Source organism: Phyllobates terribilis, unplaced genomic scaffold (genome assembly GCF_046119375.1).
Source record: "Phyllobates terribilis strain yellow unplaced genomic scaffold, ASM4611937v1 Scaffold_249__1_contigs__length_2872098, whole genome shotgun sequence".
NCBI lineage: Eukaryota > Metazoa > Chordata > Amphibia > Anura > Dendrobatidae > Phyllobates > Phyllobates terribilis.
Window position 1 is genome coordinate 891,096 of NW_027363009.1, and position 26,618 is coordinate 917,713.

Consider the following 26,618-nt stretch of genomic DNA (forward strand, 5'->3'; position numbering starts at 1 on the left):
GGTTTTGGTTATCTTTTTTAAAACATTAACAGGCGGGGGGAAAACCATGCTAAGATACAATAAAAGAGGTAAAATCACCATCTTTAAAACCAATACTTTACCCTCCATTGTAAGTCTCCTCATGTTCCACATACATATTTTCGTATTTACTTTCTGTGTAACTGTTTCCCAACTATTATAACCATCATTATTTTCAGTGAATGATATACCTAAAATGGAAATGGATTCGGAGACATTAATTGGTACATCACGTAAAATCATCCCCCCAACACTTAAAATGTTACACTTATTAAAATTGATTTTAAAACCAGAAGCTAGGCAAAAGGATTGCACTTGATGGAGAGTGGCCGTAAGTGATGGTGCATCTGTACACAAGACCGCCACGTCATCCATGTAGCCTACAACCTTGGCCTCCAAACCACCGCTTCCAGGCAGAGGGACACCGCATATCTGTTTATTTTGGCGTATTGCACATAACATTGGTTCCAGTGCACAGATAAACAGTAGGGGGGACAGAGGGCATCCCTGTTTCACCCCTGACCGTAAAAATACCTCTTGTGTCTTAAAACCATTCACTAAAATCTTACTTGTACAATCCTTGTAAAATGCTTTAAGCGATAGTAAAAACCCTTCTGGTATGCCCATTTTCTCTAAAACTTTAAAAAGATAAAAGTGTGAGACACGGTCAAATGCTTTTTCAAAATCAATAGATAAAATCGCCATTTTCCCCTTTCTGTCTTTCACATTCTCAATACAGTCTTTCACTAAATTCAGATTGTCCCATATACTGCGCCCCGGCACCCCACACACTTGATTAGAATGAATAACTTTGCTGATGACTTCTTTTAGACGATTTGCACAAATTTTAGCCATTATTTTATAGTCACAATTTAAAAGTGTTATTGGTCTCCAGTTTTCTAATTTTGATTTATCACCTTTTTTGTATAGGAGGGAGACTTCACCTTTCTTCCAGGAATTTAATAAAACCTTATTATTAAAAACCTCAGTAAACAAATAAAACAAATCATCTTTTAAAATATCATAAAAACATACATAAAATTCTATTGGGATGCCATCAGGACCAGGGACCTTTCCAGTTTTAAACCTTTTAATAGTTTTTAACACTTCTTGTTCCGTTAAAACTTGGGATAAAAACTCTTGGGATGCGGGATCTAAAACAGCCGTTAGTCCTTTCAGCGAATCATCCATTAATTTATTATCTATATTTTTTCCATTAAAAAGATTAGAAAAAAAAACCTCAACTTTACCCAGCATATTTTTTATATTATTCTCACCATCTATATGGTCAATTATCACTTTTTCTTTTTTATTTTTCCTAAAAAAATATCTGGAACACTTTTCATTTTCTTCTATATGTTGTACTCTAGAACGAAAAATTATCTCTTTTCCTTTTTGTTCTAGCCATTTTGAAGTCTCTTCTTTTAAGTTTGAAATATCAAGTTGTACATCTATCCCATTGTCTCTGAGCTTAAATAATGTTTGTAGGCGGGTATTTAAAATTCTATATTCTTCATATTTTTCTTTGGCTCTACATATACTCTTTTTAATAAAAAAGTCTTTTATTTTTACTTTCATTCTATCCCACCATACACTCATAGTCTCATTTGTTTTTTTCCCTTTTCTACATTTCCTATAAAACTCAATAAAATCTGATAAAATCTGCGGGTCGGTTAAAAGGGATACGTTCATTTTCCAGCTTTTCTTACCACATTTTTTGTTGTCATTTACTTTTATGGTAAAGGATAAAAGTTTATGGTCTGAAAATATATTAGTTAAAACTTCACATTTGGCAGGTATTGTTTTATCTGAACCAAAAATAAAATCAATCCTAGAGCTACAATTAGCATTGCTCCAAGTGAAACCGGCGTCCTCTGGGCTGTCACTATGACACTCTTTATATATGTCTATCAATTTAGCATCTTTGACTATATCATGTAGCATACCTGAGGTTTTATCGTAGTTCCTGCTTACAGAGCTGGAGCGCCGGTTTTCACCTTTTAAAACACAATTAAAATCCCCTGCTAAGATAAAAGGTTCAGAGTTATTAATAAATAATGGTAAAAGATCAAGCATTTCGGCTCTTTCATTTTTCTCTGGGGATCCATAAAAATTTAAAAACTGCCATCTAATACCATCAATAAAAGCTTTCACTAATAAAATACGACCTGGTAAAATTTCCTGAATAAAATCAATTAAAACGTTCCCTTTAAAAAGTATGGCTACACCCGCTGATCCTGCAGCATTCGATCCAGACCAGACAGATGGCCCACACTTCCACTCATCTTTATATTTTTGATATGACATTTCATGTGGGATATTACATTCTTGCAGAAAAAATACAGATGCAGTAAAACACGTAAAAAAATTAAAAAGAGCAGTTCTTCTCGTGTTAGATTTTATGCCTCTCACGTTGAGGGAAATACCTTTGAGTTCAGCCATCATTAGAAAATGTAAAAATTTTACTTAGGTAACTAAGAGCAACGGATTTACCTGTCCGATGAACCTGATCAGACCACTGGGCTTGCGCCTCCCTCCTCATCTGATAGTATCGTCACGAGAGTCTCCGTGGAGGAGGAAAGATTACCACATTTATATAAACCCGACGCTACACTGGCATAGCTCGGAGGGCTGGCTGGCAGAACCCGCTGGGTCTCCATTGGCTGGCCATGCAGTTCCTCATCAGGTGGGTCCCCGAGGGGTTCCGCCGCCCCTGTTTGACCTGTAGAAGGTCGTCCTATAGGAGGAGGTTGCGCACAAGGCAGAGCCTCTGACTCTTCAGAGGCAGCAAGATCCCGGTCCCCACCTGTAGCAGCGGAGACCGAAACCTCTGAGGGTCCAGCGTCCACGTCCCCTTCTGGAGAAGTGTCCATCTGTTCACCTCCTGCTGCCTCCTCCGAACCACCCTTTTTCTTTTTCTTAGGACCCACCTTTATCCACTCAGCGCCCTCAGCCCTAGGAGACCCAGACTGGGCAAGGGCTTCTGTGTCGGCCTTTTGCCGGTCCCTTTTGACCTTTCCAGTAGTGCCCTTCTGCTCCTTCTCAGCCCTCCTTTTGGACTCCCGCAGGTCCTGCAGCCAGGTTTTGGGATTTGGTATTTTACCTGTCATAGACTCTGGAGACACTTCACTATTTGGTACGCCCTTATTGTCTCCAGAGGCTCCAGGTTGTTGTTCCTCCTCCTGAGGGGTGGTCTGATCTTTTGGTCCTTGGTCGGACGTCTTGGACTTCCCCTTTTGCTCATCTTCCCGAAATCTGTGAGGGCAAGAAAAATAAAAGTGACCTGGAGTCTGGCAAAAACTGCATTTCTTTTCCTTAGGGCATTCTTTTGTCTCATGTTCTTCACTAGCACAATTTCTACATGATACATGACAGTTTTCTTTTGAATGACCATAGCGCCCACAATTTCTGCAATATACTGGCATCCCAGAAAAGAAGAAATCCCCATTTGTTTGCCCAATTTTGAAACGGGCAGGGGGGAGCCGTATACCACCTGGTGTATTTGGATCTCTTGTACACTTCACAAGGAATTTCCACTTAGATGTCCATATGTTATATTCGTTTAATATCTTCCCAATACATTTAACACTTTTAAAATAAATTGCTAGAAATGACATTACTTCTGGAGCAGAAACAAAGGGCGAAAATACTTTTACAATAACCAGTCTTACCTCATCCAGGACGTGCTCAACAATTTGTATCCCTTTCAAAACAGGACTATTTTCAACTTTTTTTAACTTTTCTAGTACATCTCTAAAAATACCTTCTCCGGTGAATGTGATGTCATAGTCACCTCTTCTGGGATAATCCTGGATGGAGAGAATTTCATTCCTTTGTACGCCAAGAAGGTTCCTGAGCACGTCCTGGACTACATACCCTAATTTCCTCATATCCGAGCCACCCGCCGTGAAGTGAACTCGGATAGAGTTTTTTAGCCTCGCATAAAGAGGCACGAGGTTAGGGTCAACCTCCATGGAAAAACGCAACAAGGTTGCAAATTGCAGCCGCTTGCAATCTGCGCTCCCAGTGTTCTTGCAGCGAAAAACACCTGGAAGCTGGGGGATCGCAACTCGTTACCCTGGGACTAAGCCCTCTCCCTAATAGCAGCAAGCAGGTTAAGTCCACCAAAGTGGACGATCCTGCCAGGCCAAGGAGAGGGGTACCCGAGTGCCCTTCAACCACAATCTCCTGCAATAAAGCACTTGATCGTAGCCAAAAGGCCGAGAAGCGATAACCAGAATTGGTTTCCGACTACGGTGCCACCCAAGGATTCTGAAAAGTCCATTTGTGGAGATGGCCACCTGGACTCCCGTTAAGAAGACATGCTGTCAACCTCTAGATCCCTCACATGCCTGCACTTTTCGGCTTGCTGCTGCTTCAATCCACGCGTTTTAGATCTGCATAACTCCACCTCTTTTAGCACAGTACCCTCAACCCCCGGCTGTTCCCACCCGCCTCAACACCGTTGGAAGGGAGGAGAACCAATTAAGGCGGGGGGGGGTGGAACGAGCAGCTGTCTACCCTTAGCAGGAGGGTTGCTGATTAATTACCTCTCCTGCTGCTGCTGCTGCTGGCTGTCCAGCAGCAGACTGAAGGTGGCTGCTGCTGTGCGCAGGTATATAAAGGCTCAGAGCCTATTATGACACGCGCAGCCAGCGTTCCATTGCCACATTCCGTCTACTGCAGGCGGGATACCTGGATGGCTGAATGTCACTCAGAAGCTCACAGAGACCGCCATAAGCAACAGTTTAAAAGAATGCCACAGACTAATCAACCAAACTTTTTGGGTTGGTTTCTCTTTTATAGTCTGCAGGCATTAAATGAAAGAAGTCAGTGTTCCAGCAGAGGGAGACAACGTTTCAGAAAAGGCATTGTAGCAAACCAAAAAAGAAATTTTAAGCGCAGCAGAGTAACCAGCTCACATACCTGTTAGCTCAGGTGAGTTTAAAAGGCTGCTGTTGATAACAAGGGCATTTGCTAAATAGATGGTGTGTGTGCAACAATATACTGAAAGGTCAATTATATTGTGCAGCTTATCTCACCACCTGTAGTTATTTAGGTGAAAGCTCCAAAATGCTTGCCTAATATGTCTGTTTATCCAAAAGGAAGTATAGAGGGAGAGCTAGATAGATAGCATTGCATTACATTACATTACATGGCAATGCAATGCACAGTTGCTGAAGTTGAACCAAAATGAGCTTGTCATCTGGCTTCTGCAACTTTTAACATGAAAAATCCAATGAGGAGAAGAAAAGCAAAGCCAAAGAGTCCATCCCAAAATCCGACAAACAAGCAAAATGAACAAAAAGCATTGAATTCAATTCTTTCTGATTTTAGAAACTGCATTAAAGAAGGGGTGCACCGGTCCTGGAGATACTGCAATACCAGGTCAATGCGTGGAGTGGACAGAGCAAGCTCTTTTTCCATCTCCCTGTTCTAAAAATCCATTTAATATATGATCCCCAGATAGGGGACGTATCAGATATTAAACTGATAAGAACAGATTTTTTTTTTTTTTTTTTTAAAGCCCGAATTCGTGTACAAAACCCGAGTGCGCTTAAAAAAGTGACAAGTGCCACAAAAAAAGTGCACTAGGATGCTGGTCTTCTTGAAACCCTCTCCAAAAGGAGAAGGGTCCCCCAAACCATTCCCCGTCCCTCCGAGCCAAAAGGCCACAGCGAGGAACAGGGACAAAAAGCCACCTCCAGCCGAAGCCAGAGGCGACCCAATCTTACCCCCAGCACCTGCCCGAGTTCTCACCCGAGCAAGGCACTGGGAGCCAAAGACTGTGCTCCCCTCCCGGAAGAGGGGAGCCAACAACGCTCTCCTCCCGAAAGAGAATAGCCAGGGGGGTTCAGGGGGGAGCGGAACCTGATGGCCACACACTCCCCCCCTAGACCTGCCAAGAGAGGAACCCGTAAGGGAACCGCATCCCGACAAAATCCTAGTAGGACGTGACACACGTGAATAAGTGGACACACAGTGACAAAGAAATTAAATAAATAGTGAAGGTTTCACAGTATAATACTGCCCGGACCTTCGACCGGGAATTGAAAAATTCCCCATCCTAAGGCCAGAAGGCCCGGAATAAGGGTGTGTGCGAAGAAAGAAAATTTGAAGTGCTTGTGCAAATGTGCCATAAACTCAAGTGGGGTTCCCAATTCCAGTGAGTTAAGGCACCCCAGGGTCACCACTCCTGGGGCACTTCACACTTCGGGCTTTCGATCTTCCCCGGCCCAATGGCGTCGATCCTGGGGGGCCATGCTTTCCACCAGATGACTATATTAGCCACCTGGCGTACTAACAAGCGCCTAAACCCCAGTGTGCATAATGTATCAATCTACTAGGGCGGCCAACATCCAAAACCGCCTTTTCGAAAGATACTACACTTGATCTTAGCCAAAAGGCCGAGAAGCGATAACCAGAATTGGTTTCCGACTACGGTGCCACCCAAGGATTCTGAAAAGTCCATTTGTGGAGATGGCCACCTGGACTCCCGTTAAGAAGACATGCTGTCAACCTCTAGATCCCTCACATGCCTGCACTTTTCGGCTTGCTGCTGCTGCAATCCACGCGTTTTAGATCTGCATAACTCCACCTCTTTTAGCACAGTACCCTCAACCCCCGGCTGTTCCCACCCGCCTCAACACCGTTGGAAGGGAGGAGAACCAATTAAGGCGGGGGGGGGGGGTGGAACGAGCAGCTGTCTACCCTTAGCAGGAGGGTTGCTGATTAATTACCTCTCCTGCTGCTGCTGCTGCTGGCTGTCCAGCAGCAGACTGAAGGTGGCTGCTGCTGTGCGCAGGTATATAAAGGCTCAGAGCCTATTATGACACGCGCAGCCAGCGTTCCATTGCCACATTCCGTCTACTGCAGGCGGGATACCTGGATGGCTGAATGTCACTGAGAAGCTCACAGAGACCGCCATAAGCAACAGTTTAAAAGAATGCCACAGACTAATCAACCAAACTTTTTGGGTTGGTTTCTCTTTTATAGTCTGCAGGCATTAAATGAAAGAAGTCAGTGTTCCAGCAGAGGGAGACAACGTTTCAGAAAAGGCATTGTAGCAAACCAAAAAAGAAATTTTAAGCGCAGCAGAGTAACCAGCTCACATACCTGTTAGCTCAGGTGAGTTTAAAAGGCTGCTGTTGATAACAAGGGCATTTGCTAAATAGATGGTGTGTGTGCAACAATATACTGAAAGGTCAATTATATTGTGCAGCTTATCTCACCACCTGTAGTTATTTAGGTGAAAGCTCCAAAATGCTTGCCTAATATGTCTGTTTATCCAAAAGGAAGTATAGAGGGAGAGCTAGATAGATAGCATTGCATTACATTACATTACATGGCAATGCAATGCACAGTTGCTGAAGTTGAACCAAAATGAGCTTGTCATCTGGCTTCTGCAACTTTTAACATGAAAAATCCAATGAGGAGAAGAAAAGCAAAGCCAAAGAGTCCATCCCAAAATCCGACAAACAAGCAAAATGAACAAAAAGCATTGAATTCAATTCTTTCTGATTTTAGAAACTGCATTAAAGAAGGGGTGCACCGGTCCTGGAGATACTGCAATACCAGGTCAATGCGTGGAGTGGACAGAGCAAGCTCTTTTTCCATCTCCCTGTTCTAAAAATCCATTTAATATATGATCCCCAGATAGGGGACGTATCAGATATTAAACTGATAAGAACAGATTTTTTTTTTTTTTTTTTTAAAGCCCGAATTCGTGTACAAAACCCGAGTGCGCTTAAAAAAGTGACAAGTGCCACAAAAAAAGTGCACTAGGATGCTGGTCTTCTTGAAACCCTCTCCAAAAGGAGAAGGGTCCCCCAAACCATTCCCCGTCCCTCCGAGCCAAAAGGCCACAGCGAGGAACAGGGACAAAAAGCCACCTCCAGCCGAAGCCAGAGGCGACCCAATCTTACCCCCAGCACCTGCCCGAGTTCTCACCCGAGCAAGGCACTGGGAGCCAAAGACTGTGCTCCCCTCCCGGAAGAGGGGAGCCAACAACGCTCTCCTCCCGAAAGAGAATAGCCAGGGGGGTTCAGGGGGGAGCGGAACCTGATGGCCACACACTCCCCCCCTAGACCTGCCAAGAGAGGAACCCGTAAGGGAACCGCATCCCGACAAAATCCTAGTAGGACGTGACACACGTGAATAAGTGGACACACAGTGACAAAGAAATTAAATAAATAGTGAAGGTTTCACAGTATAATACTGCCCGGACCTTCGACCGGGAATTGAAAAATTCCCCATCCTAAGGCCAGAAGGCCCGGAATAAGGGTGTGTGCGAAGAAAGAAAATTTGAAGTGCTTGTGCAAATGTGCCATAAACTCAAGTGGGGTTCCCAATTCCAGTGAGTTAAGGCACCCCAGGGTCACCACTCCTGGGGCACTTCACACTTCGGGCTTTCGATCTTCCCCGGCCCAATGGCGTCGATCCTGGGGGGCCATGCTTTCCACCAGATGACTATATTAGCCACCTGGCGTACTAACAAGCGCCTAAACCCCAGTGTGCATAATGTATCAATCTACTAGGGCGGCCAACATCCAAAACCGCCTTTTCGAAAGATATTACACTTGATCTTAGCCAAAAGGCCGAGAAGCGATAACCAGAATTGGTTTCCGACTACGGTGCCACCCAAGGATTCTGAAAAGTCCATTTGTGGAGATGGCCACCTGGACTCCCGTTAAGAAGACATGCTGTCAACCTCTAGATCCCTCACATGCCTGCACTTTTCGGCTTGCTGCTGCTGCAATCCACGCGTTTTAGATCTGCATAACTCCACCTCTTTTAGCACAGTACCCTCAACCCCCGGCTGTTCCCACCCGCCTCAACACCGTTGGAAGGGAGGAGAACCAATTAAGGCGGGGGGGGGGGTGGAACGAGCAGCTGTCTACCCTTAGCAGGAGGGTTGCTGATTAATTACCTCTCCTGCTGCTGCTGCTGCTGGCTGTCCAGCAGCAGACTGAAGGTGGCTGCTGCTGTGCGCAGGTATATAAAGGCTCAGAGCCTATTATGACACGCGCAGCCAGCGTTCCATTGCCACATTCCGTCTACTGCAGGCGGGATACCTGGATGGCTGAATGTCACTGAGAAGCTCACAGAGACCGCCATAAGCAACAGTTTAAAAGAATGCCACAGACTAATCAACCAAACTTTTTGGGTTGGTTTCTCTTTTATAGTCTGCAGGCATTAAATGAAAGAAGTCAGTGTTCCAGCAGAGGGAGACAACGTTTCAGAAAAGGCATTGTAGCAAACCAAAAAAGAAATTTTAAGCGCAGCAGAGTAACCAGCTCACATACCTGTTAGCTCAGGTGAGTTTAAAAGGCTGCTGTTGATAACAAGGGCATTTGCTAAATAGATGGTGTGTGTGCAACAATATACTGAAAGGTCAATTATATTGTGCAGCTTATCTCACCACCTGTAGTTATTTAGGTGAAAGCTCCAAAATGCTTGCCTAATATGTCTGTTTATCCAAAAGGAAGTATAGAGGGAGAGCTAGATAGATAGCATTGCATTACATTACATTACATGGCAATGCAATGCACAGTTGCTGAAGTTGAACCAAAATTAGCTTGTCATCTGGCTTCTGCAACTTTTAACATGAAAAATCCAATGAGGAGAAGAAAAGCAAAGCCAAAGAGTCCATCCCAAAATCCGACAAACAAGCAAAATGAACAAAAAGCATTGAATTCAATTCTTTCTGATTTTAGAAACTGCATTAAAGAAGGGGTGCACCGGTCCTGGAGATACTGCAATACCAGGTCAATGCGTGGAGTGGACAGAGCAAGCTCTTTTTCCATCTCCCTGTTCTAAAAATCCATTTAATATATGGTCCCCAGATAGGGGACGTATCAGATATTAAACTGATAAGAACAGATACTACACTTGATCTTAGCCAAAAGGCCGAGAAGCGATAACCAGAATTGGTTTCCGACTACGGTGCCACCCAAGGATTCTGAAAAGTCCATTTGTGGAGATGGCCACCTGGACTCCCGTTAAGAAGACATGCTGTCAACCTCTAGATCCCTCACATGCCTGCACTTTTCGGCTTGCTGCTGCTGCAATCCACGCGTTTTAGATCTGCATAACTCCACCTCTTTTAGCACAGTACCCTCAACCCCCGGCTGTTCCCACCCGCCTCAACACCGTTGGAAGGGAGGAGAACCAATTAAGGCGGGGGGGGGGGGTGGAACGAGCAGCTGTCTACCCTTAGCAGGAGGGTTGCTGATTAATTACCTCTCCTGCTGCTGCTGCTGCTGCTGGCTGTCCAGCAGCAGACTGAAGGTGGCTGCTGCTGTGCGCAGGTATATAAAGGCTCAGAGCCTATTATGACACGCGCAGCCAGCGTTCCATTGCCACATTCCGTCTACTGCAGGCGGGATACCTGGATGGCTGAATGTCACTGAGAAGCTCACAGAGACCGCCATAAGCAACAGTTTAAAAGAATGCCACAGACTAATCAACCAAACTTTTTGGGTTGGTTTCTCTTTTATAGTCTGCAGGCATTAAATGAAAGAAGTCAGTGTTCCAGCAGAGGGAGACAACGTTTCAGAAAAGGCATTGTAGCAAACCAAAAAAGAAATTTAAGCGCAGCAGAGTAACCAGCTCACATACCTGTTAGCTCAGGTGAGTTTAAAAGGCTGCTGTTGATAACAAGGGCATTTGCTAAATAGATGGTGTGTGTGCAACAATATACTGAAAGGTCAATTATATTGTGCAGCTTATCTCACCACCTGTAGTTATTTAGGTGAAAGCTCCAAAATGCTTGCCTAATATGTCTGTTTATCCAAAAGGAAGTATAGAGGGAGAGCTAGATAGATAGCATTGCATTACATTACATTACATGGCAATGCAATGCACAGTTGCTGAAGTTGAACCAAAATGAGCTTGTCATCTGGCTTCTGCAACTTTTAACATGAAAAATCCAATGAGGAGAAGAAAAGCAAAGCCAAAGAGTCCATCCCAAAATCCGACAAACAAGCAAAATGAACAAAAAGCATTGAATTCAATTCTTTCTGATTTTAGAAACTGCATTAAAGAAGGGGTGCACCGGTCCTGGAGATACTGCAATACCAGGTCAATGCGTGGAGTGGACAGAGCAAGCTCTTTTTCCATCTCCCTGTTCTAAAAATCCATTTAATATATGGTCCCCAGATAGGGGACGTATCAGATATTAAACTGATAAGAACAGATACTACACTTGATCTTAGCCAAAAGGCCAAGAAGCGATAACCAGAATTGGTTTCCGACTACGGTGCCACCCAAGGATTCTGAAAAGTCCATTTGTGGAGATGGCCACCTGGACTCCCGTTAAGAAGACATGCTGTCAACCTCTAGATCCCTCACATGCCTGCACTTTTCGGCTTGCTGCTGCTGCAATCCACGCGTTTTAGATCTGCATAACTCCACCTCTTTTAGCACAGTACCCTCAACCCCCGGCTGTTCCCACCCGCCTCAACACCGTTGGAAGGCAGGAGAACCAATTAAGGCGGGGGGGGGAGTGGAACGAGCAGCTGTCTACCCTTAGCAGGAGGGTTGCTGATTAATTACCTCTCCTGCTGCTGCTGCTGCTGGCTGTCCAGCAGCAGACTGAAGGTGGCTGCTGCTGTGCGCAGGTATATAAAGGCTCAGAGCCTATTATGACACGCGCAGCCAGCGTTCCATTGCCACATTCCGTCTACTGCAGGCGGGATACCTGGATGGCTGAATGTCACTGAGAAGCTCACAGAGACCGCCATAAGCAACAGTTTAAAAGAATGCCACAGACTAATCAACCAAACTTTTTGGGTTGGTTTCTCTTTTATAGTCTGCAGGCATTAAATGAAAGAAGTCAGTGTTCCAGCAGAGGGAGACAACGTTTCAGAAAAGGCATTGTAGCAAACCAAAAAAGAAATTTTAAGCGCAGCAGAGTAACCAGCTCACATACCTGTTAGCTCAGGTGAGTTTAAAAGGCTGCTGTTGATAACAAGGGCATTTGCTAAATAGATGGTGTGTGTGCAACAATATACTGAAAGGTCAATTATATTGTGCAGCTTATCTCACCACCTGTAGTTATTTAGGTGAAAGCTCCAAAATGCTTGCCTAATATGTCTGTTTATCCAAAAGGAAGTATAGAGGGAGAGCTAGATAGATAGCATTGCATTACATTACATTACATGGCAATGCAATGCACAGTTGCTGAAGTTGAACCAAAATGAGCTTGTCATCTGGCTTCTGCAACTTTTAACATGAAAAATCCAATGAGGAGAAGAAAAGCAAAGCCAAAGAGTCCATCCCAAAATCCGACAAACAAGCAAAATTAACAAAAAGCATTGAATTCAATTCTTTCTGATTTTAGAAACTGCATTAAAGAAGGGGTGCACCGGTCCTGGAGATACTGCAATACCAGGTCAATGCGTGGAGTGGACAGAGCAAGCTCTTTTTCCATCTCCCTGTTCTAAAAATCCATTTAATATATGGTCCCCAGATAGGGGACGTATCAGATATTAAACTGATAAGAACAGATACTGTTATGTTCTGCTACCAGAGCTAAGGAAAGAGAGGAGATCTGTCCCTACTATAGGACTCAGCTGAATCCCTACGATGTAACAGGGAACCTGATCCTGCGATCAGACCTGCTAAAGTCCTAATCTAGTCTGTACGAAGACCTATAGATGTGGGGAGGGAATCCCTACAAGTACTAAGGACTGGGAGGAATATGGGACACCTCCTAACAGAAATAGTAGCAGAAAGACGAACAAACAAAATAGATTGAACATAGAGGTCCGTAGACCAAGCAAACTAACAGAGTTAGATACAGAGCACAGGCTAGCTAGAAAGTAGAAATACAATGAAGTCCAGCAAAGCCAGAAGGGCGGAGCAGGATTAAATAGGTCAACAAGGTCATGTGACCAGCAAAGGAAAAAAAACCTAACAGCAAGGTTCTAACAGTACCCCCCCTTCTAAGAGGATCCTCCGGATCCGCTAGGACCAGGCTTATCAGGAAATCTCCTGTGAAACGCTCTGATAAGTCTGGACGCGGAAACATCATCTGACCTCACCCAAGAGTTATCCTCGGGTCCGAAACCTTTCCAGGCCACAAGATACTGCAAACTACCTCTATACCGTCTAGAGTCAAGGATGCGAGAAATTTCATATTCCCCGTCCTCCACCACCGGAGGAACAGAGGCAGAGGCGTCACCATCCGACACAACAGCTTTTTTTAACAGAGAGACATGAAAGACCGGATTAATTCTCCAGGAGGTAGGAACCTCCAACCTAACAGCAGATTGGTTGACAACCTGAAGCACCTTAAAGGGCCCTACAAACTTGGGACCCAATTTCTTAGAAGGAATCCTCAACCGCAGATTCCTAGAGGACAACCAAACCATGTCACCAACAGCGAACAAAACCTCCTGTCGTTTCCTATCAAAGTAGTCTTTAGATTTTCTGTTGGCCTCCTGAAGATTACCACGCACATCCGTCCAAACTCTTTCCAAATCACCGGAAAAATTCTCCTCCTCAGGCACGGCAGATTCCAACTTGGAGAACGACCCAAACGACGGATGTCTCCCAGAACAACAAAAAAAAGGCGAACAACCAGCAGAAGAAGATGTATGATTGTTCAGAGCAAATTCGGCAAGTGGCAGAAACTCAGACCACCCCTCTTGATTGTCTGCCACAAAACAACGCAAGAACTGCTCAACATCCTGGTTTTTCCTTTCTGTCTGGCCATTAGATTCAGGATGATATCCGGACGAAAACGACAAATGAATTCCCAACCTGTCACAAAAGGCACGCCAAAAAACGAGCCACGAACTGAGGACCTCTATCAGAAACAATGTCAGTAGGAACGCCATGAAGTCTGACAATTTCCTTGACAAAGGCCTTAGCGAGAGTTTTAGCGCAGGGCAGTTTGACGAAGGGAACCAAGTGACACATCTTGCTAAAACGGTCCACGACCACCCAGATGACAGTAAAACCCTCAGAGGGGGGAAGGTCAGTTATAAAGTCCATAGCCAAATGTGTCCAAGGAGCACTGGGGACCTCCAAAGGACAAAGCAACCCCGCAGCAGGAGTATGTGAGGACTTAGATCTAGCACATATAGTACATTGGCGCACCCACTTAATGACTTCCTTCTGCCATCCAGGCCACCAAAAACTGCGACCCACCAGTCTCTTGGTCTCAGAGATTCCGGGATGACCTGCCAACCGAGATTCGTGACACTCAACAAACAAATCTCTCCTAAAGGTCCCAGGCACAAACAACCTCCCATGAGGAGTGTTAGATGGGGCATTCTCCTGAGCTTTAAGAATCTCATCTTCCAAAACGGAGTCTAAAGCAGCTATCACAACACCTTCTTGTAAAATGTTTTCCTCTTTCTCAGCACCGACTATGGGAGAAAAACTGCGAGACAAGGCATCCGCCTTAACATTCTTAGTACCAGGGATGTAAGTAACGGAGAAATTAAACCGCGAGAAAAACAGTGCCCACCTAGCCTGACGGGCATTCAGGCGCTTGGCAGCGTCAAGATATATCAGATTTTTATGATCCGTAAGAACCTGAACGGGAAATTCCGCACCTTCCAAGAAGTGGCGCCAGTGTTCAAATGCGAGTTTAATAGCCAATAATTCCCGATTACCAATATCGTAATTCAATTCAGTCTCCGAAAATTTTTTTGAAAAAAAAGCACAGGGATGTAATCCATCCCCGTTATCCTGAGACAATACTGCGCCAACCCCCACAAAGGAAGCAGCAACCTCAACCAAAAACGGCCTAGTAACATCAGGCTGCATAAGGATGGGAGCAGAGGTGAACCTCTCCTTGAGATACACAAAAGCTTCAATGGCCTCAGAAGACCACTGAACCGCATCAGCACCTTTCCTGGTGAGATCAGTCAGAGGTTTGACAATACTAGAAAATTTTTTTATGAATTTTCTATAGTAATTGGCGAAACCCAAAAACCTCTGTATCGATTTCAAACCAATAGGCCTAGGCCATTCCTGCACAGCCTGAACCTTAACCGGATCCATCTCAAAACCTTTGCTGGAGATAATGTAGCCCAAAAAACTAATTCTCTGTACAGCGAACTCACATTTCTCCAGCTTAGCAAAAAGCGAATTGTCCATTAATAACTGTAATACCTCACGCACGCTCCGCCAATGAGACTCCAGATCTGGCGAATAAATCAAAATGTCATCCAAATACACAACCACATTTTTACCGATCAAAGGTCTAAGGATGTCATTAATCAGATTCTGAAAAAATGCAGGAGCATTAGTAAGACCAAAAGGCATAACCAGATTCTCAAAATGACCCACAGGAGTGTTAAAAGCAGTCTTCCATTCATCACCCTCCTTCATGCGCAACAGATTGTATGCCCCCTTAAGGTCAATTTTAGAGAACCACTTGGCCCCCAATAACTGGTTAAACAGATCAGGAATCAATGGCAGTGGGTAAGGATTGCGTACCGTAATTTTGTTAATCTCACGAAAATCCAGACAAGGACGTAAACCGCCGTCCTTTTTTTTTACAAAAAAAAATCCAACCGCCACAGGAGACTTAGAGGGCCTAATGTGACCGGCGGCCAAACTTGTCTGTATGTATTCCTCCAAAGCCTTCCTCTCAGGAATAGTAAGGTTAAATAAACGACTTTTAGGAAGAGTCGCTCCAGGGACAAATTCAATAGAACAATCATAGTCTCTATGGGGAGGCAAAACCTGCGATTCCTTCTCAGAAAAAACTCTCCAAAAATCCTGAATAGGAACAGGCAATTCTCCCCTATCCAAAGCTGCAATACGCCCGTTACAACACTTGTCATAACATTTATGGCTCCAGGATTTAATTTCACTGGTAGACCAATCCAATACAGGATTGTGAAATTTTAACCAGGGCAAACCCAATATTACTGGAGAAGGCAAGTTATTCAACACTACCAAATCCAATTTCTCATGGTGAACACCATTAATAGTGAGAGGAAATTCACTGACATTGAGAGTAATATTCTTCAAAGGGGAGCCATCCACAGAAACCACAGCAATGGGGGATGATAAAGGTTCAGGTTTTAAATTGAGTTTTTCCACGAATCCCCCATCAATTACATTCAGTGTAGACCCGCAATCAACAAACACCCGAAATTCCATCAATTTTTCCTGAGCAATCGTGGAAGCAGCTTAAAATATACCCTTGGAATTTAAACAGGCAATACGGGCGTGACTGACCATTTTTTTTTCTTTCTTCATACGAAGCTCACAGCCTTTAATCAAATGACCAGATTTTCCGCAATAGTAACACAAGCCTTCCGAAAAACGACGGTCTTTTTCTTGAGAGCGAGGTTCCCCCGATCCAATCTCCATCGGTTCACCACTGTTAGTACACACATTATCATAACCAGAAACTGACATAGCAGAGGATTTGCTCTCATTAACCCTAGCACGCAGTCTTCTATCCACCCGTATAGCTAATTGCATAGCCTGTTGCAAATCCTCAGGTGTAGGATAAGCAATTAGCAGGTCTTTAACCCTTTCACTGAGCCCAGCAAGAAATAGACTTTTCAGAGCAGAATCGTTCCACCCTGTTTGAGTGGACCAACGACGAAAATGTGTACAATATTTTTCAACATTACCCGATCCTTGTTTTAGACGTCTCAACTCAGTCTCAGCTGATGCCACACGGTCAGGATCATCATATAATAGTCCTAAAGCAGAAAAAAAACTATCCACTGATCTGAAGCATGTATCACTAGGTTGCAAAGAAAAGGCCCACTCCTGAGGCTCTTTGCGCAAAAGTGACATTATGAACCCTACGCGCTGGGATTCATCCCCAGAGGACTTGGGTCTCAAACGAAAATACAATAAGCAAGCATTTTTAAATGAAAAAAATTCTCGGTGTTCACCAAAAAATAAATCCGGCAAACATACCTTAGGCTCCAAGAAATATGCTCCAGGACAGTTACTCACGTGCTGACGGAGCTCGGCCACTTCCAGAGAGAGTCCCTGCAGGTGTTTAGCCAAATCCTGAACCGACACCATGATGGAACAAAAAAAAAAATCTTTCCTTAGAGAATTTGCGGGCTGGACTTACTGTTATGTTCTGCTACCAGAGCTAAGGAAAGAGAGGAGATCTGTCCCTACTATAGGACTCAGCTGAATCCCTACGATGTAACAGGGAACCTGATCCTGCGATCAGACCTGCTAAAGTCCTAATCTAGTCTGTACGAAGACCTATAGATGTGGGGAGGGAATCCCTACAAGTACTAAGGACTGGGAGGAATATGGGACACCTCCTAACAGAAATAGTAGCAGAAAGACGAACAAACAAAATAGATTGAACATAGAGGTCCGTAGACCAAGCAAACTAACAGAGTTAGATACAGAGCACAGGCTAGCTAGAAAGTAGAAATACAATGAAGTCCAGCAAAGCCAGAAGGGCGGAGCAGGATTAAATAGGCCAACAAGGTCATGTGACCAGCAAAGGAAAAAAAACCTAACAGCAAGGTTCTAACAGATACTACACTTGATCTTAGCCAAAAGGCCGAGAAGCGATAACCAGAATTGGTTTCCGACTACGGTGCCACCCAAGGATTCTGAAAAGTCCATTTGTGGAGATGGCCACCTGGACTCCCGTTAAGAAGACATGCTGTCAACCTCTAGATCCCTCACATGCCTGCACTTTTCGGCTTGCTGCTGCTGCAATCCACGCGTTTTAGATCTGCATAACTCCACCTCTTTTAGCACAGTACCCTCAACCCCCGGCTGTTCCCACCCGCCTCAACACCGTTGGAAGGGAGGAGAACCAATTAAGGCGGGGGGGGGGTGGAACGAGCAGCTGTCTACCCTTAGCAGGAGGGTTGCTGATTAATTACCTCTCCTGCTGCTGCTGCTGCTGGCTGTCCAGCAGCAGACTGAAGGTGGCTGCTGCTGTGCGCAGGTATATAAAGGCTCAGAGCCTATTATGACACGCGCAGCCAGCGTTCCATTGCCACATTCCGTCTACTGCAGGCGGGATACCTGGATGGCTGAATGTCACTGAGAAGCTCACAGAGACCGCCATAAGCAACAGTTTAAAAGAATGCCACAGACTAATCAACCAAACTTTTTGGGTTGGTTTCTCTTTTATAGTCTGCAGGCATTAAATGAAAGAAGTCAGTGTTCCAGCAGAGGGAGACAACGTTTCAGAAAAGGCATTGTAGCAAACCAAAAAAGAAATTTTAAGCGCAGCAGAGTAACCAGCTCACATACCTGTTAGCTCAGGTGAGTTTAAAAGGCTGCTGTTGATAACAAGGGCATTTGCTAAATAGATGGTGTGTGTGCAACAATATACTGAAAGGTCAATTATATTGTGCAGCTTATCTCACCACCTGTAGTTATTTAGGTGAAAGCTCCAAAATGCTTGCCTAATATGTCTGTTTATCCAAAAGGAAGTATAGAGGGAGAGCTAGATAGATAGCATTGCATTACATTACATTACATGGCAATGCAATGCACAGTTGCTGAAGTTGAACCAAAATGAGCTTGTCATCTGGCTTCTGCAACTTTTAACATGAAAAATCCAATGAGGAGAAGAAAAGCAAAGCCAAAGAGTCCATCCCAAAATCCGACAAACAAGCAAAATGAACAAAAAGCATTGAATTCAATTCTTTCTGATTTTAGAAACTGCATTAAAGAAGGGGTGCACCGGTCCTGGAGATACTGCAATACCAGGTCAATGCGTGGAGTGGACAGAGCAAGCTCTTTTTCCATCTCCCTGTTCTAAAAATCCATTTAATATATGGTCCCCAGATAGGGGACGTATCAGATATTAAACTGATAAGAACAGATTTTTTTGATTGAATATATCTTTTATTAGCACAAAAAATAAGTTAACAGACAGTGTACAGTGCCGCAGCCCAGTACACACAGAATTCTACATCATATTTACATAGCATGAGGATACGACGCACTAACTAGACACATCACACCCCTATGCTACACAAAACACTCAATCTGAAAGAAAAAGCAGGTCAATCAATACAGTACGACGAACCGTGATAAGGGATGGGGATTGGGAAAAAGGGGATGGGGAGGGGAAAATCACAGGCCCGAAGCTTTATTGAAAGACAAGACACATAAGGGGAGAGGGGGAGGAGGGGTTTAGTCCTCATCCTCGTCCTCCGGACCGTCCACGATGGAATAGTCTCTGAGCAGGCTGTGGATCAGCCTGCGGCAGTCCTGGATGAACATCCTCTCCCTCCTCAAGATGAGCCGGTTCCTGGCGACCCAAACGGCATCCTTGAAGCAGTTCATAAGGCGCCAAGCCTCCTGGATGGCTCCGACGGTATGAACCCCAGGGAAGAGTCCGTAAAGCACAGAATGGTGCGATAGGCTCGCCCTGGGGACAGAGTTCCTCAGGTCGTCCTCAAGGGCAGTCAACAGGCGCTGTGCAAATCCGCAGTCCCAAAAAGTGTGCAAAGATGTTTCCTCCACGAAGGGGCACCTTGGGCAGTACCGGGTCTTGCACAGGTTCCGGGCATGCATGAATGACCGGACGGGCAGTCCGCCCTGAATCGCCATCCACGACAAGTCCTTATGCCCGTTGGTCAGCCTGTCAGACGACACATTTGTCCACACAGTCTCCAGCGTGTCCTGGTGAAGTCCTGTGATATTCTCCACGTCATCCTTGGCTCTGATGAGCTTGTGGATAGTTTTGGGCTTCCACAAGTCAGGCTTAAGTCCCTCCAGTTGATGTTCCCCCACAAATCGAGCGACGTCTCCGTAGAACCATGGCGTCGTCCAGTTGTAGGGGAAGGAGCTGTCCCACTTGTCCCAGCCGAGTCGCCTCCAAAGAGGAAGCAGGAAGAAGCGAGACATGGACCTGCCCGCGGAGCCATTCTTGACTTGCAAAGTCCGGCGGACACAATCACACACAAAAGAGGATCGCAGGAGGGTGGGGATATCTGGAACGCCCTTCCCACCCTTGCGAGGCTCCTTGTACATGACGGCCCGCCTGACTCTGTCCATCTTGGATCCCCAGACAAAGTGAAACACTGTCCTGGTAATGGCCCTGCACACAGTGACGTGTGGGGGCCAGGCCTGCGCCGTGTACTGCAAGACGGGCAGGACCTCATTACGCAGGACGAGTGCCTTACCCTCACAAGTGAGGTGTCTGAGGCTCCAGAGTCCGATCCGTTGCTTCACCTTGGCCAAGCGTTCTTGCCAGGACTTGAGGGCCGCTCCTTCCTTCCCGAACCAGACTCCCAGCACCTTGAGGAAATCCGGTTGAATGTTGAAGGGGAGGGGGGCGGAGGAGGCCGGCTGCCAATCCCCGAAGAGCATGGCTTCCGACTTCCTGCAGTTGACTTTGGCCCCTGAAGCCCGGCCGAACCTCTCACACGTCTGGACGAGGGCGTCGACTGAACCACGATCAGCGCAGAAGACGGTGACGTCGTCCATGTAGAGCGAGCACTTGACCTCGTGTCGTCCCGGACCCGGTGCGGTGATCCCTCTGATCTCTCCATTCTGCCGGATAGCCTCTGCGAAGAGTTCTATAGCACAAACAAAAAGAAGAGGTGATAGAGGGCAGCCTTGTCTGATCCCAGAGAGGACAGGGAAGGGGTCAGTCTTCCAGCCGTTCACCAACACCGAGCTGTGGATATCAAAATACATCAGACGGACATACGAACAAAACATGTTACCCAAACCTAACCGGTGCAGAGCTCGGCCCATGAACTCGTGGGAAACCCGGTCGAAGGCCTTCTCCTGATCCAAGGAGACCAGGGCCGCGTGTGCACGGCGGACCTTGATGTACTCGACCGTGTCCCGCACGAGAGCGAGGCTGTCTGCGATGCGACGTCCAGGGATGCCGCAGGTCTGGTCCGGGTGAATGATCCGTCCGATGACCGTCTTAAGTCGTGTCGCCATCGTCTTGGCCAGGATCTTGTAGTCCACGTTGAGCAGAGTGATGGGACGCCAATTCCTCAGGTCGCACCTCTCTCCCTTCCGCTTGTACAGGATCATGACCATTCCTTCCCTCAAAGATGGAGGCATTCTACCCTCCACCACCATCTCCTCGTACAGGTCCAACAGGTCCGGACAGATGAGGTCTCCCAGCGCTACATAGAGCTCCGCTGGAAGACCATCACTGCCCGGGGTCCTGCCGGTCCTAAAGGATTTAGCGGCAGAGAGCAATTCGCCCACCATCAGAGGTTTGTCCAAGGCTGCCGTGCCTGCAGGATCAAGATGGTTAGTGATACCTGACAGGAACTTATCAGCAGCATTGGGGTCGGTAGTCTTGTGGGAGTAGAGTTCGCTGTAGAAGTCGCTGACGACCCTCATCACGTCCTCCTTCCCACGTCGCATGTTTCCGCTCTCGTCTCGCAGCTCGTTCAGGGGCGTGTGACCGGCATGAAGTTTCCTGAAAAAGAATGAGTTACATTTCTCACCCTTCTCCAGATTCTCCACTTTGGAACGGAAGACGATTCTCTTGGACTCCTCCTCAAAGTGCCTTTTCAGGCTCTTCTTGGTCTCCTCCAGCTCCTCCCTCACGTCCCAGCCGCAGTGAAGAAGGTCCTGCAGCGACCGCAGCTCGCGCTGCAGCCCTCTGAAGTCCCTCCTCTTCTCACACGCCTGTTGTCGACCCTTGGCCTGAAAGAAACAGCGAAACTCAAGTTTAACATATTCCCACCAATCAGAGACTGTTTGGAAGCTACCCTTGTAGGACTGCCACATTGCGTAGGCTGCTCTCAGCTCCTCCACGACTTCATCCTGAGCCAGCAGAGCACAATTCAGCTTCCAGGAGCCGGGGCCGGACGGAAAACCGTCGCCGAGGACACCTTGTAAGTGAATGGCTCTGTGGTCGGAGAAGAAGCAGGGGACCATCGAGTGCCTACACCGCCTGACTGCCCGAGAGGTGAACACAAAGTCAATCCTGGAGCGGAGTGAGCCATCGGGTCGGCTCCACGAATAGTTCGTGGAGCCTCTCCCCATGGAGCCCACCACGTCCTGAAGAGAGGCCTCGGTTACCATCTCGATGAGCAGCTTGGACGTGATGTCCAACTTGGCAGATGTGCCAGAACTACGACCATCCTCCTCGATGGGGCAGTTGAAATCCCCGGCCATCACTAAGGTCCTGGTGGTGGCAAGCTGAAGCCGCAGGGTCTGGAAAAGCTCCAAACGCTCATTCTTCAGTGGGGACGCATACACGTTGATGAACCTGACAGGTTCTCCCGCCCAGTTGCCATCTACAACAAGAGCACTGCCGCAGATGAGCTCCTGGACGGACTCAAGCGTGAATGCGCCCCCCCTGATCAGAATTGCGACCCCCGCAGACTTGCAGTCACCCCCACCGGACCAGTAGGATGGACCGTGGGACCACTCCCTGGCCAGATGTTTGAAGGACCTAGAGGAGGGAAGAGAACATTCCTGCAACATATAAACATCACACAACTGGGAAGTAAGGAAGGCATAAATAGTCTGACGTCTGAACTTGTCCTTGATGCTCCTGACATTAATGGAAAATAAGTTAATATTAGCCATCATGTAGGGAAAAAAGAAAAAGTTAGCGCAGGCAATACACCTTAGTTACCATTCCGGTCGGGTGGTCCCTCGTCGGTGTTGACTGCTGGTGACGGGATCACCAGCAGGCCCTCTTCCTCCATCTGGTCAAGCAGCGCGGCCTCGATCTCGGCGACCACCAGTTCCTCCTCTTCTGGCTCGGCCACCAGGGTCTCAACCATGTGCTCCATCTCTTCTGGCTCAGGGAGGGTATCCTCCTTTTCGCCTACGAAATCCAGAATCTTCTTTTTGGAGGATTCAGTAGCAGGGCTGTCCTCCACCTTCCTCTTTCCCCGGGTTGGAACTGGGGAGACAAGAAGGGGAAAATCCTCCTCGGAATAGATAGCGGCGGGTGGAGGAAAGGTTAATTCCACCGCTACCATGGTCTGGGGAGGGAGAGTGGCTGCCGGGGCAGGGGAAAGGACACCTGCTGAGGAGTAGGGGAAGGAGGAAGAGGAAGTGGAATCCTCAGCAGGGGTGGCCGGGGTGGGGGGGGATTGGACGGGGGTGGCAGGGGGAGGGATCGAGAGAGGGGTGACAGAACTCTTACAGTCCTTTGACTTTTTCTTCTGCTTCGGAGCTGCTGGGACCGTCGCTGGGGCTTTGGCCACCGACTCCTTGACCGCTTTGGCCTTGGTCGTCTCGGCTTTGGCCGCTGGGGCCTTGGTCGTCGCGTCCTTGGCCTTCACAGGCCTGGTCGTCGGGGCCTTGTCCTCCGGAGCTGGGGTCGACGCAACCACCGATGCCCAGGATCTCTCACGCTTGGGGCAATCCTTGTACAGATGAGCCGCCAGCCCACACAGGTTGCAGGACGTCTTCTTCGGGCAGTCCTTCGAGCTGTGTCCCGTCACTCGACAAATCCTGCAGGCATCCTCCTTGCAGTCCTTCATCTCGTGGCCGTTCTTGCCGCATCTCCTGCAGTTCCGCGGCATGTCCGGGTAATAGATGAGGCCGTAGGAGTTGCCCAGGGAGAATGTCGGGGGCAGGTGCCGAAGTCCGTCTGAGTACGCCAGGTCCCTGTGAAGTCTAACGGTCACCGACCACTTACCTGTCCAGAAGCCGAGTCCATTCAGGATGTGAGAGGGTTCCTTCACAACCAAACAGAAGCGTCTCAGGAAGGTACAGATGTCTTGGCCTGGGGTGTGCGGGTTGCGCATGGAGACCGTGATCCTCCTTTCGTCCCTCTGGATAGGGCAGCTACCTGTAAAGGCAGAGAAAGAATTATCCGGTCCTTTTGCGCTTACCATTTCCCAGAACCTCCTGCAGGTGTTCACAGTGGCGAAGGTGACGAAGAAGATCCCCGTCAAGAAGGTCTGGATGCTGAGGGTGTCTGATCTGGAGAAGCCTCGATCCAGCAGCATCTTCTGGCAGAACATGTCCGAGGACATGTCCGGCACCCTCCCATCCACTTCCTTCAGCTTCAGGGCCACCGTCTGCCGCATCCATGGCTCCAGGGCTGGAGCTTCGTGGCGGGGCTTCTGGGGTCCCTTCTGCTGGCCAGTCGTGGAGGCAGAGTCCTTGGGGTCAGAATCGGCTCCTGGCTGGGCCCTCCTGGCTGTCCCCTGCTCCAGGCTCTTCTTTTCGGCCTTCCTCGCAGCGCTTGCCATGGCTTTCCTCCTGCAGTTACTTCTTGGAGCTGGATCTGGAACTCTTCCCGGAATGGGTGGAGCTATGCAGATTCTTCTCCCGTCGTGTTCTGGACAAATTCCCCGAAAGGTCTTTGTCTCGATGATTTTCTTCCTCGAAGATTCCACAGGACAGCCCGATTCTTCTCCGAGTCTTCGTCTTCTTCTGGATTCTTTAGAGCTTCTTCCTCCCACCGATATCCGCCTTCCTTCTCCGATGTCAGCTGGGCTCCGAAGCTCTTCTCCTTCCGAGTTCAATCGCTCTCGTCAAGTGTAGATCGTAGCTCTTGTGTTCTTAAAAGAACAGATACTACACTTGATCTTAGCCAAAAGGCCGAGAAGCGATAACCAGAATTGGTTTCCGACTACGGTGCCACCCAAGGATTCTGAAAAGTCCATTTGTGGAGATGGCCACCTGGACTCCCGTTAAGAAGACATGCTGTCAACCTCTAGATCCCTCACATGCCTGCACTTTTCGGCTTGCTGCTGCTGCAATCCACGCGTTTTAGATCTGCATAACTCCACCTCTTTTAGCACAGTACCCTCAACCCCCGGCTGTTCCCACCCGCCTCAACACCGTTGGAAGGGAGGAGAACCAATTAAGGCGGGGGGGGGTGGAACGAGCAGCTGTCTACCCTTAGCAGGAGGGTTGCTGATTAATTACCTCTCCTGCTGCTGCTGCTGCTGGCTGTCCAGCAGCAGACTGAAGGTGGCTGCTGCTGTGCGCAGATATATAAAGGCTCAGAGCCTATTATGACACGCGCAGCCAGCGTTCCATTGCCACATTCCGTCTACTGCAGGCGGGATACCTGGATGGCTGAATGTCACTGAGAAGCTCACAGAGACCGCCATAAGCAACAGTTTAAAAGAATGCCACAGACTAATCAACCAAACTTTTTGGGTTGGTTTCTCTTTTATAGTCTGCAGGCATTAAATGAAAGAAGTCAGTGTTCCAGCAGAGGGAGACAACGTTTCAGAAAAGGCATTGTAGCAAACCAAAAAAGAAATTTTAAGCGCAGCAGAGTAACCAGCTCACATACCTGTTAGCTCAGTTGAGTTTAAAAGGCTGCTGTTGATAACAAGGGCATTTGCTAAATAGATGGTGTGTGTGCAACAATATACTGAAAGGTCAATTATATTGTGCAGCTTATCTCACCACCTGTAGTTATTTAGGTGAAAGCTCCAAAATGCTTGCCTAATATGTCTGTTTATCCAAAAGGAAGTATAGAGGGAGAGCTAGATAGATAGCATTGCATTACATTACATTACATGGCAATGCAATGCACAGTTGCTGAAGTTGAACCAAAATGAGCTTGTCATCTGGCTTCTGCAACTTTTAACATGAAAAATCCAATGAGGAGAAGAAAAGCAAAGCCAAAGAGTCCATCCCAAAATCCGACAAACAAGCAAAATGAACAAAAAGCATTGAATTCAATTCTTTCTGATTTTAGAAACTGCATTAAAGAAGGGGTGCACCGGTCCTGGAGATACTGCAATACCAGGTCAATGCGTGGAGTGGACAGAGCAAGCTCTTTTTCCATCTCCCTGTTCTAAAAATCCATTTAATATATGGTCCCCAGATAGGGGACGTATCAGATATTAAACTGATAAGAACAGATACTACACTTGATCTTAGCCAAAAGGCCGAGAAGCGATAACCAGAATTGGTTTCCGACTACGGTGCCACCCAAGGATTCTGAAAAGTCCATTTGTGGAGATGGCCACCTGGACTCCCGTTAAGAAGACATGCTGTCAACCTCTAGATCCCTCACATGCCTGCACTTTTCGGCTTGCTGCTGCTGCAATCCACGCGTTTTAGATCTGCATAACTCCACCTCTTTTAGCACAGTACCCTCAACCCCCGGCTGTTCCCACCCGCCTCAACACCGTTGGAAGGGAGGAGAACCAATTAAGGCGGGGGGGGGGGGTGGAACGAGCAGCTGTCTACCCTTAGCAGGAGGGTTGCTGATTAATTACCTCTCCTGCTGCTGCTGCTGCTGGCTGTCCAGCAGCAGACTGAAGGTGGCTGCTGCTGTGCGCAGGTATATAAAGGCTCAGAGCCTATTATGACACGCGCAGCCAGCGTTCCATTGCCACATTCCGTCTACTGCAGGCGGGATACCTGGATGGCTGAATGTCACTGAGAAGCTCACAGAGACCGCCATAAGCAACAGTTTAAAAGAATGCCACAGACTAATCAACCAAACTTTTTGGGTTGGTTTCTCTTTTATAGTCTGCAGGCATTAAATGAAAGAAGTCAGTGTTCCAGCAGAGGGAGACAACGTTTCAGAAAAGGCATTGTAGCAAACCAAAAAAGAAATTTTAAGCGCAGCAGAGTAACCAGCTCACATACCTGTTAGCTCAGGTGAGTTTAAAAGGCTGCTGTTGATAACAAGGGCATTTGCTAAATAGATGCTGTGTGTGCAACAATATACTGAAAGGTCAATTATATTGTGCAGC

General features: G+C 47.0%; 7 non-coding genes and 3 pseudogenes across 7 annotated transcripts; all 10 read right to left on the reverse strand.

Moving 5' to 3' along the window:
- Nucleotides 1-5,369: 5,369 nt before the first annotated feature.
- LOC141218387 (U2 spliceosomal RNA) lies at nucleotides 5,370-5,551 on the reverse strand. Its single transcript, XR_012287128.1, has one exon. It is a non-coding gene; the product is annotated as a U2 spliceosomal RNA (small nuclear RNA).
- A 794-nt stretch (nucleotides 5,552-6,345) lies between these two features.
- Nucleotides 6,346-6,437, reverse strand: LOC141218429 (U2 spliceosomal RNA; annotated as a pseudogene).
- A 1,122-nt stretch (nucleotides 6,438-7,559) lies between these two features.
- LOC141218388 (U2 spliceosomal RNA) lies at nucleotides 7,560-7,741 on the reverse strand. Its single transcript, XR_012287129.1, has one exon. It is a non-coding gene; the product is annotated as a U2 spliceosomal RNA (small nuclear RNA).
- Nucleotides 7,742-9,748: 2,007 nt separating this feature from the next.
- LOC141218817 (U2 spliceosomal RNA) lies at nucleotides 9,749-9,939 on the reverse strand. Its single transcript, XR_012287505.1, has one exon. It is a non-coding gene; the product is annotated as a U2 spliceosomal RNA (small nuclear RNA).
- A 1,124-nt stretch (nucleotides 9,940-11,063) lies between these two features.
- LOC141218074 (U2 spliceosomal RNA) lies at nucleotides 11,064-11,254 on the reverse strand. The gene has a single exon (XR_012286838.1). It is a non-coding gene; the product is annotated as a U2 spliceosomal RNA (small nuclear RNA).
- Nucleotides 11,255-12,375: 1,121 nt separating this feature from the next.
- On the reverse strand, nucleotides 12,376-12,571 carry LOC141218321 (U2 spliceosomal RNA). Its single transcript, XR_012287075.1, has one exon. It is a non-coding gene; the product is annotated as a U2 spliceosomal RNA (small nuclear RNA).
- Nucleotides 12,572-17,455: 4,884 nt separating this feature from the next.
- LOC141218404 (U2 spliceosomal RNA) lies at nucleotides 17,456-17,548 on the reverse strand (annotated as a pseudogene).
- Nucleotides 17,549-18,668: 1,120 nt separating this feature from the next.
- On the reverse strand, nucleotides 18,669-18,862 carry LOC141218339 (U2 spliceosomal RNA). The gene has a single exon (XR_012287092.1). It is a non-coding gene; the product is annotated as a U2 spliceosomal RNA (small nuclear RNA).
- A 5,552-nt stretch (nucleotides 18,863-24,414) lies between these two features.
- On the reverse strand, nucleotides 24,415-24,504 carry LOC141218398 (U2 spliceosomal RNA; annotated as a pseudogene).
- Nucleotides 24,505-25,623: 1,119 nt separating this feature from the next.
- Nucleotides 25,624-25,814, reverse strand: LOC141218818 (U2 spliceosomal RNA). The gene has a single exon (XR_012287506.1). It is a non-coding gene; the product is annotated as a U2 spliceosomal RNA (small nuclear RNA).
- Between the last annotated feature and the right edge of the window lie 804 nt (nucleotides 25,815-26,618).